The sequence below is a fragment of the Platalea leucorodia genome, assembly GCF_965183815.1.
Source record: "Platalea leucorodia genome assembly, chromosome: Z".
Classification (NCBI taxonomy): Eukaryota; Metazoa; Chordata; class Aves; order Pelecaniformes; family Threskiornithidae; genus Platalea; species Platalea leucorodia.
The window spans coordinates 15618677-15627686 of NC_138858.1; positions in this window are offsets into that span (position 1 = coordinate 15618677).

Below are 9010 nucleotides of genomic sequence, written 5' to 3' on the forward strand. Positions count from 1 at the left end.
ACGACGGGAGGGGAGTGGGAGACCGGGCGACCCTGCGGGGACAGGGAAACCTGCGGCACCCACAGCCCGCAGGGCACAGGTATCTATGCTTCTCGGGCAGCAATGGGCCCGAAACACTCTTCTAGAAAATGGGTCCCATTCTGTGTCTGCATAAACGTGGGTGCGGTGATGGTGTTAAAAAATCCAAGTCCAAAACAACGTATCCTTTTTTTTTTTTCCCCCCAAAACCAAAATACCACCTTCTGCCTCCCCCTTCCCCCCCCCCCCGCAATCTGTAGCTAGCTGAACCAAAATATTGGGTCAGTGCAATTCAGTTTCTGGGTCACATCCAGACCTGACCTTTGTACTTCCCACTCATCTTTATTCAAACATCTACCATGTTTTGTTTCCCAGTGCAGTACAGCTGTTTTCCAACTTGTGTGGAAGGGCCTCTGATAAAAAATCACATTTTTGTCCTTGTAGCAGAACTCATGTTTTTTTTTCTCAAGGTTGTAAACTTAGCCCAACATTTATTTTCTCAAGACAGTGCAAAATATTTCCGTTCAAAACTCTGATATTGCCCTCTACAGCAATACCCAATTTAAAAAGAGAAAAAAGACTACCACTTTTCCTGCAGTTTTAATACATTTGATAGATATTGCTAAGTGTTTTGGAAGAGGGAAATATTTAATACCAAATGATTTTACCACGGGGGAATTCAGGGTTCAAAACTGGTGGATGCATTTGGTCATCATCCACATCCAATGCTACCAAATGATACGATACGTTCCTTGCTATGGTGTGGACTTTTTCCATGAATAGCAAAAGTGGAAGGAGACCTGTGTCTGAGGTGACTAAAAGCTGATAGTTGCATCTCACTTGTCTGTATCTGTCTTTCATTTCTGAAGTGCTAATTTTAACCAAAAAGGACACGAGGGATCTATTTTTATACTCTAGCCTAGTGTTCACGGAAGGAAGTGCATGCTACATAAGTAAGGAGGCATTTGCTACGATTAACAGGTTGCTGGCTAGGCACATGTCGGTATTTGCAGGATTAGATCCGAATTCCTTGGGACAGGGTTGTATTCATGTTTAACAATCTTGGTTTTGTACAGCTTGCACTGCACTGTACATTGTTTTGAACACCTTGTGCTAGACGCCTACAGCAGGACTGGACCTTCTTGGTCCTGGGGTGTATGTATTTTGAAGAATACTACTTTGCTCAGAGTGCTTTGTGGGAGTTACACAGACTGCCTAACATGAAGGATGACATTGTGCCCAGTTTAAACATGGCGCAGTAACAAAGCAACTTCTATAAAGCGGCCCAGCCTGGTGCTGGCATAAGCAGGATCACCATTTGTGCTTTGCCCAACACAAAACCCAGGCACCTTTCACTGAAATACCTTGACTAGTTGCAGGAATGGTTACAAATATGATTTATACTATTTGTTGTTGAATTTGGAAGAGATGAAAATGCCTTTCATTTGCCAATAGAAAGCAGTTTAAGAGCCCTTTTGAGGTGCAATGAAATTACATCTGTTACAGAAATGCCAAGAGGTCCATCACTATCTACCAGCACTTGGGACATCACTAATAATCTCATGGAAGAACTTTTTTACTGATAAATGGTTAATAACTAACTGGAAAAAATTACAGTTTTCTTAGAGAATGAAAAATGTCTCAGGGCTTGAAGGACTGCACTATCTATTTTGTAATTCAACTTAGAACAGCTCCCCTGATGTCCCACATTGTTGAACTAAATGCTAAAATTCAGAACTGTTACATTAAACATATGTAATAGGATTGCCTTCTGAATGTGGGAGGAATCCAGGCAGAAAGCCCCACAGGAATTCAGTTATTTCGTCTATACTGTGCTGCAGGACTTAAAGGGCATGCTTTACACTTTATGAAAAGTAAAAGGATTTTTCTGTCTCTACAGTAAAAACGGAATCAAATGGACAATGGCTGTTATGACTTTAAGCCTGACTATTAAAAGATTATAGTAGAGAGAGAGTGCTATGTTTTCCAGGGTGATGACTTTTTTTCTCATATTTGTTGTGTCTGATCTTACTGTTGCTGGCATAGGTTCAGTCCCTACCCAAGGTTTTTTTGTTTTAAGTTAACCACTTATTGTACAGAACAGTATCAGCCTCAGCACTTCCCAAACATAAGCCATTTTTCAGCAGGTCTAAAATTATCTTGAAGTTGCAGCTGGAAACCTTCACCTCACTGAGTTTTTCTATCGCTTTTCCGGACATTAACTCTGCCCAAACCACAGTCTGTCATTAGGATCACTGGGATTCCAGTCTGGGTGGAAAGTGGGGTAGCAGCGTGAATAAAAACACCGAAGTGCAGAGACCTTCGGAAGACATCAACTTTCATGAATGTCTTGAAAGTGGTATCAATAACAGTTTGTGAAAAATCTGCTTGCAGCAAAGCAGTGTGGTAGCTAATCCTGCGATGGCTTGCTCAGGAATGCATGGTTTATTATTAAAGTAATCTTTTAAGATTTTATTGGAATGTGCTTCCACAGTGCTGTTGCTGCCTTTGTGGGCTTTACTATGTGTGTGTCATCTTGTCCATAATTAAACTTTTCACTGACAGACCTGGGACTTTTTTTTCCTTAAGCCTCCCACTTTGAATGCTGGAATTTCATTTGAACTTTAAATACTGCCTTGGAATTTGCCATAAGGTAAACTGTCTGCTCTTGTATGCTTCCCTGTGCTGCTACAGATGTTGCAGACACACAATAAGTGACTGAATGTAAGATGAGTTGCAAACTTGTGTCTTAGTGTTAAAAAAAGGCTGACAGGGATGAAGTAGTTGTTTAGATGTTCAGGTTGTCCCTAGAGAATTCTCAGTTTGGAATATATGAGAATAAAAATTAATAGAAAACTGGCCTAGAAAGTACATTTTCAGTGAAGCTTCACTGCTGTCAACTGGAGAAGGCGAAGTATGTCTAAGGAAACATGAAGGAAGAATTTGTACTTCAGCCTTTGGACTTCTCAGCCAAGTTTCTCATGTGACTTGGACTTGCTGACCACTTATTTTTATAAATTCAGTTAAAGATAAAGTCCACAGAATATCTGAAGCAAAAAGCATCCTTGCTATTTTAAAATCTTAAATTACAACCTATAGTTCATTTTAGTATAGCTCTAGGCATATCTCGGAAATGCAGTCCACACATTAACAGCCTCGGTACCCAAATGCTGGATCATCAACAGACCTCAAACTTGTCTTGGAAATAGTTTCTCCTGGAATCAAGAATAGACTTGAATAATTATTTAATTGAAGGCTTGTTTGTTGAGGCCCAAGTTTGCGTGTCTGAGGCTTAGATTGCCACAGGGATTTAAATTGGTAATATGTTCAGCGCATTTAGAAGTGGTTGAGTAGAAGTGTAAGAGCTATCACCCCTCAGCTGAGGTACAACATCCCTCTCAGTCTGTGCCTTAACCAGCTGCAATGTGAGGTAAACCCGATTATTTTAGATTGCCTTCTGTGTTATTTGCTAACAATTAAAGCTAACGTCTCTCTCAGCTGATGACTGCTAATATATGGCTGAGAAAGCATGACTGCCGTGCTTCAGGCAGGGATACTTCAGGAGGAGATGGTGAATTTTAGGACTGGAGGCTAATGCATTGCCATTATAGTACTGCGGCTCTCTGGCCCTGAGGTTCTACCCGTCTGACGTGGCCACCAGCCCGACGCCGGCTTCCAAAACAAGTGACACATTGTGGAGTTGTTCAGCAGTTTTTCGTATCTCCTCTTTTCTGCAGCCATAGTTTGTCTCAGGCCTGTCTGTGCATGTGTGCCAGCATGGAGGGTAGGCACGCTTTTATGCCATACAACGTGGTCATGGTGTGCAGCTTACATAGTGCCTCTGTTTGTAGCATGGCTGGGCTTGGCTCAACGGCCAGCAGATTTTAGTTGAAGAAGAAATGACATTTCCATCACTGAAACCCAGTGCTTGGTCACTGGTATGGTCAACCAGGACCATGAATTCGTCTCAGCAAAAAATATCCTGGTAGGCAATATCATCTAATTTGAAAGAGTACACTGCCCGCCCCCCCCCCCCCCCCCCCCCCCCGCCCCCGCCATGTTAAATAAATAAACACAGTATTTTGTTTGGCAGCAGCCAAGATGAAGAAAGGCCAATACCCAAGCCACATTCTCTGATTGTGAGGCTACTCTGTAAATAGTGGGAGGTGACCACTTTCTGTCTTGAAGGAAGGGTGGCCAGTATCTGTGGTCCGGATGACAGTGCATGTGCACATACATTCTTGCATACAGGAAGGGATTTTGGCCACTGTGTGATTCTTCCCTGGAGAGGTGCTATGTCCGGAAGAGAGGGAGAATTTCAGACCCATCCCTCTTGGCAGTGTTTCACCTTGGCTGGCTGTAGCTCCTTCTGTGTGTGCGTGTTATATAATCTGGCTCTGTTTTTTGAGTCCACAGCTGGTGCCTGACTTTTGGGCTTCGTAATATTTAGCACCCAAACATGTGAGCCTCTTCTGGGCTCTGACCCATCATTCCTAACCTGTACAAATTGTTAACTGGACTATGACAGTTGACCTGCTTAGCTGTGTTTGCAAATTCTGCTAAAAATGCCTTGCTTTTTAGGCATCTAAATAGTTATATAAACCTAGTCTTATTCCTTCCAGTTGATTGAAACCTGTCTCTGGCGTGCTGCACAATTCCCTGTCTCTATGTGTCAACAGGAAAGCTTGTCCTTAATGCTTGTGATATATGAAGTGAAATTGCATAAATTACACATTGTACACAATTTAGATATAAGCAAATCCAGAAGAATGTATTAAACCCCACAGAATCTTATTTGATGTAACATAATCAGGTGTAGACATCCTTGCCAATAGGGGTTCTATTGCATTTTCAAAGATTGCCTCTGTAGTTATACAGTAGCTAGATTGAGCAGAAGGGAATCTGAGATAATATAACTTTATCTGAAATTCTAAGAATTAAGCCTTGCCTTTGAATTTGGCCAAGGAAATGAGTACATAACTAAGGAGCCCAAACAAGTATAAACTAGTGCCCGAAAGTTGTCAGCTACATCTACGTGAGATTGTGACATAGCTCTGTGTTTAGCTCAGAAATAGTCAAAGCCGGAAAACAACACTGTTGGGATCAGTCATCCAGAAGAAGAAACACACACAATTCTTTCTTCTATTGTCTGTAAAGAAGCTGCTTTCATTACAGCTTTTCTGTGTTTATGTACTTTCAGAAATCTTCCTCAAATGGTGTTTACTATGAGGTTAAGTCATCCTGATTCAATTAGTGCATCCTAGAGTAGCGTACTGCTCTGAAAGGCCAGACCTGGCATATTTATGTAACAATACCCAAAAAGTGGTACAAATACTTGCAAAAAATGTTTTTGGATGAAAATATACAATGCAGTCCTGTGGAGAGTTTTGATTTAAACAGTTTTGTTTATCTGCTCATCATCTTTCTCTTAGCCCTTATTCTTCTAAGTTAGAAACACGTATTATAATATAGTGGAATACATTTTGGGTATTATTTTCTGTGGAGCTCCAATTCCATCCAAACATAGAACACAACATTTGTATTTTGTATTCACAGAGCCCTTCCTAAGTAAATTACTTTTATTGCCTGAACTTTAGATAGATAGAGTGAGATTCAGAAGTTTATGCAACAGAGCAACTTCACATTCAAAGTCGGCTTAGAGCTCAGGTATCCTATGCAAATACTGAAATTAATCTGCTTGAGCAAAGGCTTTCACTTGTTTGCTAACAGTGCCCTGGGTAAATTGTATTCTTCCACACTCTTAATCCCATTAACACTCTTGAGGCAATAGAGGTGATAACTTGTAGAAAATTAATAATACATTTATGGTATTTAGATGTTGCTCATGTGATACATGCTCTAGGGAGAAGAATGAATCCTCTTTGTGCCCTTCACCTTTTGTTATGCTTTTCTTCTCACTTTGGTTATTTCTCAGAATTTCTTAGAACTATTCCTGCTCTTTTCACGTAAGACAGCATGTACTACCTTTGTCTGGTTTCTTTTCCCTAATTCTCTAGAACTACCTCACCAGCTGGGATTGTGTGGCTGTCCTTCATCCAGGTTTTCTAGAATAGCTTCTTCTTGTATGAGTTCCTTGTCTTCTTCGTAGCCTTGCTGCCTTATTGGCAACGCCTATTTTTACATCTTCATTTTCTACCTTGTAAATAGCACATCATGAGGAATGCAGTGAAATTGTTGCCTCTTCCTTTTTGTTCTTCTTTAGCTTGCCAGTCTCTGGCATCAGCTAATCAAATGTGAGCTTTGTACGAGCCCTCATGAGTAGACACATCTCCACATCAATGACAGGTGCACATTCAGAGACCATCTGCACTGACCCATTTCTTCCCATGTATGTGTCATTTCATTTATTCTAAAATTTACAGAATTTGGCTAATAATATTTTGTTCAAGTTGACCCATCCTTATTGCCATCTAAAAATTTTTATATTTCATCCATTGGTTTTAGTTTACAGAAAGGGTCATAGAAGATCATTATGGAAACTCCTATTTCATGTTGCTCACCTATACCAGAAAATGGACGCTCAGCTTTGTGATACTTTGCCTATGAGGTAAAACCAGTGATCTGTGTTGTACTGTTAATTAATATTAATTTTATGGGAGCCCATCTGAGCCCTGAAGATACAGGCTTGACAATAATGGGTACAGAAGACAAGAAACGGAATATTTCAATAGGATTGCTGTCAAATACGCAGGCTCCACAGCCTCATTTCACTAGGTCACCTCATTCTCCCCATTTTGTAGGTTGAAAGTCTGAAAAGAACAATCTTTTATGACTTGCCTTTGGGTTACTGAGTTTTAACAGCCTAAGATGATTCCTGTTTCATCTGAAATGTTTTCATCTTAGACACCTGAGGTCTTGGAGCTTTGACACTCTGCAGTTTTGACCATGTCAGTTTGCCTCTGCTTTACTCAGACTGGTAGGAAATTTGGAGCAAAGCCATTTTCTGAGCACAAACTAAATTAAGTTTGCAGGGTACTTGTAAGATCAGCGTCAGGATATGACTTCTGTTTCTCGTCCTTTGCTCATTCCTCTAGACTTCCTGTTTGCTAAAGGTTTTTTCATAAAAAGCTTCCTCTTGCTGCTTTTCAGAGTTTGATATTTTTACAAGACAAATTAGACTTTGTGCTTCCCTTTGTCATAACTGATGTAAAACACTGTTAAAAGACATTTGCAATGTCATAAAATGATTATGATTTAACAAATCTGAGAACATTCAAATTTGATCACCTCTCCCCAGCTGTAGCATTCCAAGCAGCCTGGAAAATAAGAACACACTGTTGTTATTATGAGACAAATAGTTTGTAAAATGGATTCAGGATTTCTCTAGTAAATGCAAGTTACTAGACTACTGCTTTATGGAATACGTTTGGATTTTTGATAAACAGTGTAAAATATTACAGAAACATGGAACAAATTCATCTACATAAATCTGCCTATAAAAATGTATGAGGTTTAACACAATTTGCTTCTGCTTGGGAAATGATTGCCGCATATACTTTAGCTCATGCTGAGGAAGTGACGCTATAGACCATAAACTATTATATCAGTGATCTCTCTACAGTGCATGACACTAAATACTCAGAAGACAGCTTTGTTTTCTGTAACTTGGCCTAGAGGTAAATACAAAGATCATGGTAGACTTATTTTCTGTACTAATAGCCACAGAATTCCTTATAAAAAAGTTTGCTGGCAAGAAGCCTTACTTTCCTTAACCCCTTTCCCATACTTGCTTCAATCGGAGCTGACAGAAGCTATATTTTTTAAGAGGGGGCATCTATCCAAGTTCTGTCACATCCCATCATGCAGCAGAACATAAAACTGATTTGCTAGTATGAGAGGCCCTCTTTTTCTTTAGGTCGCCTTTGTTTAAAATATAAATTACTGAAATAGCCCAGGAACAATCCCTGTGTTATGAGTGTTTGGTAAAAATGTGGCTTCCTTTTATTTTAGTTTTCTGGTAGGAATGTTCCTTTAAGGGTTACTATAGCAATGCAAGCTGCTATTGAGACTGTAAACATTAATGATGAGTTGGAAGTTGACACCCTGCAAAAACATTTCAGTCATTCTAAGCAAGACTTCCAACAGCACTGCCATAATATGCAACTCCTACTGAGAACAGCAGGATTCAGAGTTTTTTAAGAAGATATAGTCTATATACTAGACAGCAAAACTGCAATGAAGGGAAAATAATATACTCTAATTTTGCAACAAACCAAAATTCCCATTTCAGCATATTCTGATGCCATATTCGTTATATTTCGGGAGGTCTGTCAGGCGACTTTTAAAGCAACATTTGCCTGCCAAGTCCAAATTGGCTCTACATCTCTCTGGAATCAAACTTTTGTTGCTATTGTTGTTGTTGCCTTTCTTTTGCAAATGCAATAAAAATATGTGCTGGATTACATGTGACCATGGGTATCATTTATCATGTAGGAAGCACAGAAACAAACCAACCACCAACCCAACCATATGCTCACAGGATATTTTGAGAGGGCAAAATCCAAATTTGGGCTTCACTCCAAATTTGGGAGCTCTAAAATAGAAAAGGAAAATCACAGGTTTGTGTCTCAAACACATTTTCTGATTGGTTTTCACAAATACAGTTTGTAATGTAGACTGAAGAATGCTGTCTTCAGTTGCTACTTAGAGGGAAGGACACTTCAGTGTAGTATCAGTACCTGTACCTCTATTTAATGTTTGCTAATGCACAGCGCCTTTGGGAAGCAACAGAGTAGTAGTTAACAAAGCTGAGACAAAAGGCAAATAGTTTTAGGGACTCATGGCTGTTTAATTTTCTCTTCCTAGTGAAATATAATATTTGGGCTTATTTTACAGGTTATTTTAGGTATCTAGCACAAGTGGAAATTTTTTTAACTAACAATTGTCAAATCAAAAAGGCACAGCCTAAGACAAATTCACAAAATATTCATGTCCCAGGAGCATTGCTTCTACAGAAGCCAAAGATGTTGGT